At 46.5% G+C, this 13247-nt stretch overlaps 1 protein-coding gene and 1 long non-coding RNA gene across 2 annotated transcripts in view; both read right to left on the bottom strand.

The window, feature by feature from the left end:
- The window catches only part of FADS1 (fatty acid desaturase 1), a 107029-nt gene that overhangs the window by 84969 nt on the left and 8813 nt on the right, over positions 1–13247 (bottom strand). The window lies entirely within an intron of this gene.
- LOC113886567 lies at positions 9672–10726 on the bottom strand. The gene is made up of 2 exons (XR_003509471.1): positions 10257–10726; positions 9672–9947 (listed from the first exon to the last, which is right to left on the bottom strand). It is a non-coding gene; the product is annotated as an uncharacterized LOC113886567 (long non-coding RNA).

Below are 13247 nucleotides of genomic sequence, written 5' to 3'. Positions count from 1 at the left end.
TGCCATGTAAATCTGTCATGTTTGCTGTCCATAACTAGATCACCGATGAAGGAGCTGTGATCTTTGAGTCAGAACTTGAGCTTCCAGTCTTTCTTTTTTCCACTAGTTTGCCACACAGCCTTGGTTCAAAGCCTTCAGGCTTGCTGGGCCTTAGCCATCTTGGTGACCTAAAGAGGTTGTCCTAGCTGTAAAAACTATGACATTCTGGAATGAGCAAATGCACTTGAACTTAGTAAACTTGGCAGCGAACCCAAGGTCCCCAGAGCAGCTCTTCTTCCCAGGAGGGCTGCTCCATCCACTGACTTTGGCCACCTTGTTCCTGTTGAGCCTGGTATGAGTGGGCCCTTGATCAACAGCTGTGGCATGAATGAATGAATGGTTTCTGTTTTTACCATTTAGCATTTAGACACTACTCTTACTGAGGAGGACAATTTGGTGGAAAGTGCTTGGGCTACAGAAGCAGCCATAGTCCAACTCTGCTTTTAAGCTTGTAAGCTGTGGACCCTGGGCAAGCTACTTAACCTCTCTGAGCCTTAGTGTCCTTATTAGTCCTTGTAGGATTGTTATGAGGCTTCATATGGGTAATGGATTTAAAGAATTTAACATAGTGTTTGGTGCATAGGAAATGCTCAGGAAACGTTCCTTATCAGTCCTGACAGTCAAAGAAACAGTGGCAAGAGCACACAAGCCCCAGAACAACTGAGATGAAATGGTAGAAATGGCAATAATCGTAAGTCCCTTACACTGTGTGTATTTCATCATAGATGGTCAAGTGTTAGTTTTGCTGTATTTGTCTGATCGTATCTTCAGAATCCTGTGAGGTAGGGTTTACCTCCATTTTTCAGAAGGGACAGGCTCAGAGGAATAAAGTGACCTACCTGGTCAAGGAGGGTCACACAGACAGAGGGGATCAGAGCTTGGACTAGACTCTGGGCCTTGTAATACCCATATTCTCTGGGGTCTGGCCCATGGTCCACGTCAGTATCCTTCCCTGACCTGGATGCTCTGTGAAAATGCATTATAATCACATCTGACGTTAGAATGAGAAATAAGAATACTGGATTCCCAAGTATTCTAGACTAAGCATCACCCATTCATTCTTACACCAGTTCCCCACCAGATAGTCACCCTTGTTTGGTTTTTTAAAAAATATATTATTTTCTTTTTAGCTGCTCTGGGTCTTCTTTCTGGCGAGCAGGGGCTACCCTCTAGTTGCGGTGCTTGGGCTTCTCACCGCGGTGGCTTCCCTTGTCTCGGAGCACAGGCTCTAGAGCACATGCTCAGTACTTGTGGCGCACAGGCTTAGTTGCCCTGCAGCAGTGATATTTTCCTGGCCTGGATCGAACCCATGTTCTCTGCCTTGGCAGGTGGATTCTTGTCCACTGGACCACCAGGGTAGTCCAGCCTTGTTTTTATATACATTATGTTCGGTCTCCTCTTCACATCTCCAGGAAGCTCCTCCTATTTTGATATTCTAGAATTTCTAAAAAAACTTTTCATCTTGTATTGTAATATAGCTGATTGACAATATTGTGATAGTTTCAGGCGCACAGCAAAGTGATCCATCCATACATACACATGTATCCTCCCCCAAACTCCCCTCCCATCCAGGCTGCCACACGGCATTGAGCAGAGTTCCCTGTGGTACACAGTAGAACCTGGTTGTTTATCCATTCGATATACAATAATTTGTGTCTGCTGATCCCAAACTCCCAACCCAACCCTCCCCCACACCCTGTGCCCCCTTGGTAACCGCAAGTCTGTTCTCTGTCTATAAGTCTGTTCCTGTTTTGTAGATAAGTTTATTTGTGTCATATTTTAGATTCTACATATAAGTGATATCTAATGGTATCTATCTTTTCCTTTTCCTCTCTTTTAACAGAGCATCCAAAGGGTTAATCAATTGTTAGTTTGGAAAGAGCTTGTACTTTATAATTAGACCTAAAGGTCAAATCCCACTTATGTGAATTACTTAACTTCATTGAGTTCTGATTCCCCCAACTGTAAAATGGGTCAGTAAGGGCATGTTCAGTTGTCAGGATGTTCCCTCCAAAGGTCACCCCATGTTCGGGCACAAGTATGTGAGTCAGCTGTCTGGCAAACCAAAGACTATGAGTGGGGATGGTAGCTGGAGACTAGCTTGCCAGGGCCTGTAAGTCCCAGCAGATTGGAGCCTATGAACCCTGGGTCTCTACAAGGTGAGAAGACAGGACAGAGATGTGACCAAGGGCGAGGCAGGAGGAACCTTCAGGATACAGGCTCTGAGACCCTTTGGAGCTCTGAGACCCCATCAGCCTCCTGCTCAAACACACATACATGTTTTGTTGTGTTGGATGAAGTCTTGCCATGTGAATCTGTCTTGTTTGCTGTCCATAACTAGATCGCTGATGAAAGAGCTTTGATCTTTCAGAAAACCTGAGCTTCCAGTCTTCCTATTTTCCACTAGTTTGCCACACAGCCTTGGTTCAAGGCCTTCAGGCTTGCTGGGCCTTAGCCGTCTTGGTGATCTAATGAGGCTCTCCCAGCTCTAAAAACTGTGACATTCTGAAATGACCAAATGTAGGAGCTTCCCTGGAAGACTCTACTCTCCTGATCCAGAGGACCCAGGTGGGATCCCTGGTCAGGGAACTGGATCCTACATGCTGCAAAAAAGAGTTCACTTGCCAAAACTAAAAATCTCATGTGCCATAACTAAGATCTCGCACATCCAAATAAATATTGGGGAAAAAACGGTTCTTTCCTGGAAAATAAAGAAATGACCAAATGTACTTGAAGTTAGCAAACTTGGCCACAGGCCCAAGGTTCCCAGAGCAGCTCTTCCTCCCGCGAGGACTGCTCTATCCACTGACTTTGGCCACCTTGTTTCTGTTGAGCCTGGTGTGAGTGGGCACTCGATCAACAGCTGTTGCATGAATGAATGACTGAATGGTTTTAGGTTTTACCCTTTAGCGTTTAGACACTCACCAAGGAGTGCATGATGGGAAGGGCATGGGCTACAGAATCAGATATATTTTCCATCCCTGCTTGTGGAATCTTCGGCAAGCTACTTAACCTCTCTGAGCCTTAGTGTCCTTAGTCGTCCTTGTAGGACTGCTATGAAGAGTAAAACAAATCCTGGGTTTAAATAATTTAGCAGAGCTTTGTGCATAGGAAATGTTCAAGAAATGTTCCTTATTGGTCCTGACAGTCAAAGAAACAAACAGTGGCAAAAGCAGGCAAGCTCCAGCACCACTGAGACGAAACAGTAGAAAGAACAAGAATCATAAGTCCCTTATATCGTGTATATTACTTCATAGATGGTCAAGTGTTTTTAGTTTTTATTGTATTTGTCTGATTATATCTTCATGATCCTGTGAGGCAGGTATTACCTACATTTAACAGATGAAGAGACAGGCTCAGAGGGATAAAGTGACCTGGTCAAGGAGGGTCACACAGCCAACAGGGGCCTGAGCTTGTGCTAGAATCTGGGCTTTGTAATATGGGTATTCTCTGGGGTCTGATCCATGGCTCATGTCACTGTCCTTCCCTAACTCCGATGCTCTGTAAAAATGCATGTTTATATCTGATGTTAGAATGAGCAGTAAGGATACTAGATTCCCAGGTATTCTAGACTGAGCATCACCCCTTCGTTCTTATCCTGGTTCCCCACCAGGTAGAGTCACCCTTGTTTATATATATATATATATATATATATATTGTGTTCGATCTCCTCTTTAGGTCTCCAGGAGGCTCCTCCTATTTTGGTTCTTATTCCAGGACCCAGTGCTTCCCCCTAGCCGAAACTTTATTATTTTTTGTTCATCCTCTTTCAATCTGCAGGCTAACAAGAAGCAGCTTTTTTGCAGTAAGACACCCACCTCCTTAGTCATTAGTTGGCCTCATGATCAGAATGACAGAGGATGTTTCTACTATGATTTGGCACAGAGATAGGTCATTTCCCCTCATCACTGATGACATCCTGTATTTTTTTAGCCTTTTGAGCTGGAGGTCTGGGCAAGAACAACATCTTCAGGAAACATTACTGCCATTTATGTCCTTTCCTTCCTTGCCTCATCCCTGGCTGATTCACTGGGTAGGGCATTGTGAAACCATGGAAAGTGTTTGGGCATAAGTCCCAGTAAGAGCCAGGCTGAGCCAAAGGGCACTGCAGCAGTACATCAGTAGCTGGGGGTTTTGGAGGACCTTCAATGAGAGCAGCAGCAGCGGCATCAGAACAAGAGGGGCTGATGGGAAACAGTGATGGAGGTAGAATCTGTCGAACACAACCTTTTTGTTTTTAGTCTTTTGGCTGTGCCTTAGGGTATGTGGGATCTTAGTTCCTTGACTAGGGATCCAACCTGAACCCCTTGCATTGGCACCAGGGAGTGGAGTCTTAACTACCGAACCACCAGGGAGATCCCCAATAACAACTTTTTTGCAAGAGTGGGAAGCAAGAGAAGTGAAAGTCACTCTAGAATTCTGATGGAATGACAGGAAGAGGAGTGGTACCATTAATAGAAATGGATGTGTTCAAAGGAAGGGCTTTGGGAACGGAAGAGGACAAATTCAGCTCTATACCAGAAACAGTGAAGGTTAGACCTGAGTACGCCCAGGAAACACACCTGGGCAGGCCTGTCTCTGGACTCAGGGAGGTTACCTGGGGTAGTGGGATGGTTAGTTTTGCATGCCTCAGGAGTTACATGGACATAGATTTGAGAGGTGGAGTCACCCTAGATGTGGTGCATGAAAATACTGAGTCAAGGGCCAATAACATTTAGTGGGGAGGAAGAGCAAGAGAAATAAACAGAAGAGATAAAAGAAGGGGTGGCTCAGTAGTAGAATCAGGACCGCGTCTTGTCCAAGAGCCAAGGGACATGGCCTGGCGGGAGGGAGGGGATGTCAGCCTGCCAGATGCCTCTCAGAAGGCCGAGAAGGGGTGACCGCACTCGCTGGTGACTTTTCAGATCAGATTCCAGAAGCCTTGGTGGGGGCAGACTCTGTTTAGTATCTGCTGGTTGAAGGTCTGTCATCTTCCTGAGCATTGGAGTCCTCTTCTGCAAAGATGGAGTCACAGTAGCTACCTTAGGAGTGAGGAGGAGGAGGAGGAAGGCACTGGACTAAGGGCTTTTGTGCACTTGAGAGCCCTTTGCATGCCCTAACCTGATAGAGGTCATTGATGCTTTTGAACTGTGGTGTTGGAGAAGACTCTTGAGAGTCCCTTGGACTGCAAGAAGATCCAACCAGTCCATCCTAAAGGAGATCAGTCCTGAATATTCATTGGAAGGACTGATGCTGAAGTTGAAGCACAATACTTTGGCCACCTGATGTGAAGAACTGACTCATTTGAAAAGACCCTGATGCTGGGCAAGATTGAAGGCAGGAGGAGAAGGGGAGGACAGAGGACGAGGTGGTCGGATGGCATCACCGACTTGATGGACATGAGTTTGAGTAAGCTTCAGGAGTTGGTGCTGGACAGGGAAGCCTGGCATGCTGCCATCCATGGGGTCGCAAAGAGTTGGACATGACTGAGCGACTGAACTGAACTGAACATGCTAGACAGATAGGAGGGATGGTTACCACCACTCTCAGAATTGGAGAAGATTATAGCAATCTGAGAAATGAATAGGAGACAGAAAGTAGACCCAGAAAGGGTCTGTGGTTCACCAAATTCAACAATTAATGGCCTGTGAAGGAGCAGTGGTGGCTTGAAAAAAAGATGACTGTGAAGACTTTTTAAAGAGTGAGGTGACTTGGCCATATTTATTAACCAAAGGAGGGAAGAGACAAAAGTGGCCAGAAAGAGCTTTTGGCTTGGGCCAGCTGGTCCTCTGCCTGTGAGGTGCTCCATGTCACATCACATTCCCTGTCACTGCCCCAGGCCTGACCTCTTTGGCTGTCTTTGACTTTCACCCTCCCTCTGATTAACCAGTCTCTTTGCTAACAGAAGCAGAAGATATTAAGAAGAGATGGCAAGAATACACAGAAGAACTGTACAAAAAAGATCTTCACGACCCAGATAATCACAATGGTATGATCACTGACCTAGAGCCAGACATCCTGGAACATGAAGTCAAGTGGGTCTTAGAGAGCATCACTACGAACAAAGCTAGTGGAGGTGATGGAATTCCAGTTGAACTATTCCAAATCCTGAAAGATGATGCTGTGAAAGTGCTGCACTCAATATGCCAGCAAATTTGGAAAACTCAGCAGTGGCCACAGGACTAGAAAAGGTCAGTTTTCATTCCAATCCCAAAGAAAGGCAATGCCAAAGAATGCTCAAACTACTACACAATTGCACTCATCTCACACGCTAGTCAAGTAATGCTCAAAATTCTCCAAGCCAGGCTTCAGCAATATGTGAACCGTGAACTTCCTGATGTTCAAGCTGGTTTTAGAAAAGGCAGAGGAACCAGAGATCAAATTGCCAACATCTGCTGGATCATCGAAAAAGCAAGAGTTCCAAGAAAACATCTATTTCTGCTTTATTGACCATGCCAAAGCCTTTGACTGTGTGGATCACAATAAACTGTGGAAAATTCTGAAAGAGATGGGGAATACCAGACCACCTGACCTGCCTCTTGAGAAATCTGTATGCAGGTCAGGAAGCAACAGTTAGAACTGCACATGGAACAACAGACTGGTTCCAAATAGGAAAAGGAGTTCGTCAAGGCTGTATATTGTCACCCTGTTTATTTAACTTATATGCAGAGTACATCATGAGAAACACTGGACTGGAAGAAACACAAGCTGGAATCAAGATTGCCGGGAGAAATATCAATCACCTCATATATGCAGATGACACCACCCTTATGGCAGAAAGTGAAGAGGAACTCAAAGGCCTCTTGATGAAAGTGAAAGTGGAGAGTGAAAAAGTTGGCTTAAAGCTCAACATTCAGAAAACGAAGATCATGGCATTTGGTCCCACCACTTCATGGGAAATAGATGGGGAAACAGTGGAAACAGTGTCAGACTTTATTTTTCTGGGCTCCAAAATCACTACAGATGGTGACTGCAGCCATGAAATTAAAAGACGCTTACTCCTTGGAAGGAAAGTTATGACCAACCTAGATAGCATATTGAAAAGCAGAGACATTACTTTGCCAACAAAGGTCTGTCTAGTCAAGGCTATGGTTTTCTCTGTGGTCATGTATGGATGTGAGAGTTGGACTGTGAAGAAGACCGAGCACCGAAGAATCGATGCTTTTGAACTGTGGTGTTGGAGAAGACTCTTGAGAGTCCCTTGGACTGCAAGGAGATCCAACCAGTCCATTCTGAAGGAGATCAGCCCTGGGATTTCTTTGGAAGGAATGATGCTAAAGCTGAAGCTCCAGTACTTTGGCCACCTCATGCGAAGAGTTGACTCATTGGAGAAGACTCTGATGTTGGGAGGGATTGGGGGCAGGAGGAGAAGGGGATGACAGAGGATGAGATGGCTGGATGGCATCACCGACTCGATGGACGTGAGTCTGAGTGAACTCCGGGAGTTGGTAATGGACAGGGAGGCCTGGCGTGCTGCGATTCATGGGGTTGCAAAGAGTGGGACACGACTGAGCGACTGATCTGATCTGATCTGATTGCTACCTGGACTCCGCCAGTCTGCTGCAGACTTCAGAGACTCCTGGTGAGGACAAGACAGAAAACCTCACTCACCAGTTCTGTGGGGACTGGTGTCATGGGCTCCATCCTTCCAGGCTCTGTCTTCCTGGGTAACCACCCCACTCTGCCCACCCTTTGACCCACTTGGCTGGCTGAGACGACCTCAGCTCCAAGCCACCCATGCTGGTCTGTTCGTCCCTGATAAAGTGCAAAGGTCACAAAGAGTTCCTCACAAGATCCCCAGGAGCTGTGGTCCTTGGTACTGCTGCGTGCCAGGGTAGGGTTCTGTGGGGCAGGAGCCATGGCAAGCTCATCCCTCTCCGAAATCACCCTAATTCCTCAAGGACCCTGTAGTCAGTTGGAAAACTGGGGATTTTCTCTAAGGGGACAGTCTCACCAGTCCATCCAAGTAGTGAGAGTAATGAATAATAGAGCAGGAGGAGGTAGGTAGGGCAAGGAAATGATGCCGCAGACTTCAGCCTTCTAAAATTCCCCCTTAGGGGAGTTCCCTAGTGGCCCCAAGGTTAGGACTCAGCGCTTTTGAAACTGTGCAACTCCGGTTGGGACTTCAACCCACAGTCTTTTAATTGCGATCACACTTCATTTCAGGACTTAGTGAAGCTCAGACTCTTGATGTCTCATCACAGAAAGAATTCAGTGAAAAAGTGATAGGTAAGATGTGGATTTATTCAGAGAGCATAGAGAGAAACACACACCACAGACAGAGTGAGGGTCATCTCAGAAGGTGTATGGGTTGTCAATTTTTATAGGGGTGGGTAATTTCATAACCTAATGACTGGGAAGCTTCGCTGGTAGCTCAGCTGGTAAAGAATCTGCCTGCAATGCAGGAGACCTAAGTTCTATCCCTGGGTTGGGAAGATCCCTTCCAGAAGGGAACGGCTATTTCCAACTGTTTTGAGTATGGGATGGAGATTTCCAGGAATTGGGCCACCTCTCCCTTTCTGACCTCTTATGGTTGGCCACAGAACACCATGACACTGGTGGGCATGTCATTCAGCATATGCTAATATATTACAATGAGAGTTTAATGAGGCTCAGGTCTACTGGAAGTCAACTCCTCTGCTATCTTGAACCTGGTTGGTTCTAACCAGTTTCTGTCATGTCATATGGCTACGTTACCTTGCCTCAGTGATAAAGAATCCACTTGCCAATGCAGGAGACATGAGTTCAGTCTCTGGGTCAGCAAAATCCCCCACAGAAGGATATGGCAACCCACTCTAGTGTTTTTGCTTGGAAAATTCCATGGACAGAGGAGCCTGGTGGGCTACAGCTCATGGGGTTGCAAAGAGTCAGACACTACTGAGTGACTAAACACCAAAGGCTATGTCATTCTTTTAAAGGTTGTGTCTGCCCCGTTCCCTTGTGTTTCACTTTCATTGTCATGGCCCTGGGTTCAGTCCCTGGTCACAGAACTAAGATCCCACACGCTGCGTGATGGGGCAAAAATAATAAAATAAAATAGAGTTCTCCCTTAGTGCAGACTCCCTCCCCTTCTCTCTGCTGGGATGCTGCAGTGCCTCTGAACGGATCTTACTTCTTGTAGGATGTCTCACCTATATTCCACCCCAGCTCCAACTTGTCCCCCAAAGTCTCTTTCTACATCATAGATCTGGTCCTCCTAGCACACTCCTGCTTTAGGAGTTTGCCTGCTTCCTCCATGATACAGTCTTGCCATCCTTCCAGCAGCATGCCAGGCTTTTCCCAGTTTGAATCCTACCCAGAGCAGTTCTCGGAAAAGGCGATGGCACCCCACTCCAATACTCTTGCCTGGAAAATCCCATGGATGGAGGAGCCTGGTAGGCTGCAGTCCATGGGATCGTGAAAAGTCAGACACGACTGAGTGACTTCCCTTTCACTTTTCACTTTCATGCATTGGAGAAGGAGATGGCAAACCACTCCAGTGTTCTTGCCTGGAGAATCCCAGGGATGGGGGAGCCTGGTGGCTGCCGTCTATGGGGTCGCACAGAGTCAGACATGACTGAAGCGATTTAGCAGCAGCAGCAACAGCAGAGCAGTTCTTACCAGAACCCTCCTGGAGCCATTCCTCACTCTTCTTATATTCACTCATTCATTCGTGTCTTCATCAGATGATTTTCAGGGTCTACTCTGGGTAGTGGTTCCCAAGGATCTGCTGGGAGCCCCACCCCGTGGCCGATCCATCCTTCTTGCTCACCGCAAACATGCTGGCTGCCTTTTAGGGCTTCAGTACCTTCTCATATGCCCCTTTCTCAGCCTGTGAAGCTCCCCCATGAGATCACCCTGGGTCTTCCTTTCATTTAGCACTCCTTCCTCTGAGCTCCAGGACCTTTTTTACATTTTTCATTCATCTTCTCCATGTATTGTGTTAATCCCTGTTTCAAAAATCAACAATATTGGTTACTGTTTCAGTAAACTTTTTAAAAAATATATTTTAAAATTAATCTGTTTGTTTGACTAATTTGCAGCACTTGGGATCTTTCATTGCTGTATATGGACTCTAGGGTGCTTGGGTTTAGTTGCTCCGTGGCATGTGGGATCTTCCCAACCAGGGATTGAATCTGCATCCCCGGCATTGGCAGGTGGATTCTTAACCACTGGACCACCAAGGAAGTCCCAGCAAACCTTTAACAGGCATAAAAGTCAGTGTACTCTTCCCAAGTGTTTGCCTCATTCTCTCTTACCTTGTGACCAAGGCTTTAGGTGTGAATGTCTATGCCCAGTCTCCAATGCCAGAGAAGTCTCATTCTCACCATCTGGAACTGAGACCAGCATGACATGACATTGCTAGAGGCGGCTGACCACTGCAGGGATGGCATGCAAAGGACCCATTGTGGCTGCCCCGTTGCCCCGCCCTCCCACCTGTTGTCCAGAGTCATCTTCGTAGCCTCTCACTGCATCAAGCTGCACCCAGCAGTTTCTACAATGGTTCTTCCCACAGTCCATTAGGAGAGAGGCAGTGTGATGTCCATGCCACTTGTAACCGTGCATATTTGGCTGTTTCAACTTTCTTAAACTGCAGTCCCTCCATGTTTAAGTAGCTATAACAGTGTGGATCCTGACCACCTTACAGGGTTGGGATGAGATGCTAATGAGTGTGTGTGTGTGTTAGTCAGTCAGTCATGTCTGACTCTTTGCGACCCCATGGACTGTAGCCTGCCAGGTTCCTCTGTCCATCGAATTCTCCAGGCAAGAATACTGGAGTGGGTTGCCATTTCTTTCTCCAGGGAACACTCCTGATGCAGGGATTGAACCCAGGTCTCCTGCATTGGCAGGCAGATTCTTTACCATCTGAGGGTACCACAACTCAGGACTTGGAAATCACCCCATTGAAATATGAGGACCACTTGTTCACTCCTAACTCAGTCCCTAAGCTGTCTTCCCTTCTTCCCCATTCTTACTACTATGGGGGAGCAAAAGTTGCCACCCCAAAATATGTCTCTTTGGCTGATTATTTTAAGAAATTGCAGACATGGGAGAAGCTCTGAAAACTGAGTAGAAGTTACCCTTTGATAAGAGACATTCATGTGTATAAGGGAAATCTCCATTTATAAGGGTATCTCCCTCTGTGTTCTGGGAAGAGGACAATGACCTTACCTCTAGAAAGTCTTATCAGTGCAGAAGACTGAGAATTCAATCTGCTGAAAAATCTAACCTTTGTTCACTGTGCTTTTCCTGGTGACATCCCAAACTGATTCTCCACCACCACCACCTCTATTATTTATTTATTATTTTTTAGCTGCCACCCAGGGCAAGAAGGATCTTAGTTCCCAGGCCAGGGATCGAACATTCACCTTGCAGTGGAAGCACAAAGTCTTAACCACTGGATCACCTGGGAATTATCTTTTTTAAATTCTTTCCCCCCCAACTCCTTTTGTCCTCAGCTGAAGATGGTGTTTAAGGTGAGGGTTTCTGCCATTTTGGGGAGTTACTTATTCTTCCTGGGGATCTTCCACGTATACAAGAGGTGTTGCTGTTTTTTAGTTACTAAGTCATGTCCGACTCTTTGTGACCCCGGGGACTGTAGCCTGCCAGGTTCCCCTGTCCATGGGATTTCCCAGACAAAAGTACTGGTGTAAGTCACCATTTCCTTCTCCAGGGGATCTTCCCAACCCAGGAACTGAATCCACATCTCCTGCATTGACAGGCTGATTCTTTACCAGTGAGCGGCCAGGGAGCCCCACACAGGAGGTATACATGTTCTTAAGATTTTTTTGTTTGCTTTTCTCCTGTTAATCTGTCTTGCGTGCTTGCATGCTAAGTCGCTCCAGTCGTGTGTGACTCTTTGCAACCCTATGAACTGTAGCCTGCCTGGCTCCTCTGTCCATGGATTCTCCAGGCAAGAACACTGGAATGGGTTGCCATGCCCTCCTCTAGGGGATCTTCCCAACCCAGGAATCAAATCCACTTCTTTTATGTCTCCTGCATTGGCAGGTGAGTTCTTTACCACTAGCACCACCTGGGAAGCCCGTTAATCTGTCTTATGTGTGTGTTCATCACTCAGTCGTGTCCAGCTGTTTGCGACCCAATGAACTGTAGCCTGCCAGGTTCCTCTGTCCATCAAATTCTCCAACCAAGTATACCGGAGTGGGTTGCCATTTCCTTCTCCAGGGAATCCTCCTGACCCAGGGATTGAACCCAGGTCTCCTGGGTTCAATTGGCAGGCAGATTCTTTACTATCTGACCCACCAGGGTAATCTGTCCTACATCAGTTAAATTATTAGACTAGTCAAAGACCCTAGAAGGGTAAAAGAAAAAAATGCCTCCCCCGTAGTTTAATCTGTGTAATTGACTGTTGCAGCTGAGAGAACCTGGGGCCTCAGGCAAAAGCTGGCAGAAATTAAGAATTCTTATCACATCAGTCTCCTGGATCTCTGCCTGAAGGATCTGATGGAAATAAGAGAGGTGAGAGTCTTTTTCTTTGTGTAAATTTAGATTAGCAGGAGAAAATATCTGTGGAATTAGTTCCTTGGCGCTCCCGGATTTTGCTAAGAATGTTATGAGTTTTCTATTGACCCCCTTCTTTCCAGGGAGGGTTACTATTTTCTTTTGTCTCTGTCATCCATGTCCTGAGCGCTTGACTTTATGCCCAGTGAGAATGTTCTGTCAAGTCTCGTGCCAGCAGGGAGGTGCATGTACCAGTGTGCATCTCATGGACACCATATGAGCTATGGATCTAATCAGTCAGTTAGTCAGATGCTCAGGTAATGACCTGGCCTTGCAACTGGGCTCTCCGCAATCTCTCTGTTCAACCTTGCCAGCTCTTATGCGACTTTGTCCTAAGGTGTCCTTGTCCATAAGAGGCTTTTGTCTTGTCAACTTCTGTTGCTTTGTTAGTGCTAAAAAAAAAAAAAATCCATGCCGGGAGCACCTGCCGGGTGTCAAAGATTAACAGTTCCATAACGGAAGGCACGCGGCTCGCGATTGGGAAACTGGAGATACATTTTCACAACATCATTCTTACCGCCTGTAGCAACAAAGGGTTTTACTTCTTAGGCTGTCTTTGAGAGTGAACTTTCTGGATCGTGTGGTGGCTGCATGTTTTTCACTCTCTTGGGGACGCCTCTTGCAGGAAAGAAAGGAAGGCTCGAGAAGATGGTCATGTCTCAGGCAAGTCCCTGGGATGGCTGCCAAGTGTGGGTTCTTGGCTTTGCACAAGAAAGAACTCAAGAGCG

This window comes from Bos indicus x Bos taurus, chromosome 29 (assembly GCF_003369695.1).
Source record: "Bos indicus x Bos taurus breed Angus x Brahman F1 hybrid chromosome 29, Bos_hybrid_MaternalHap_v2.0, whole genome shotgun sequence".
Lineage (NCBI taxonomy): Eukaryota > Metazoa > Chordata > Mammalia > Artiodactyla > Bovidae > Bos > Bos indicus x Bos taurus.
This window is presented reverse-complemented; position numbering and strand designations above follow the sequence as displayed.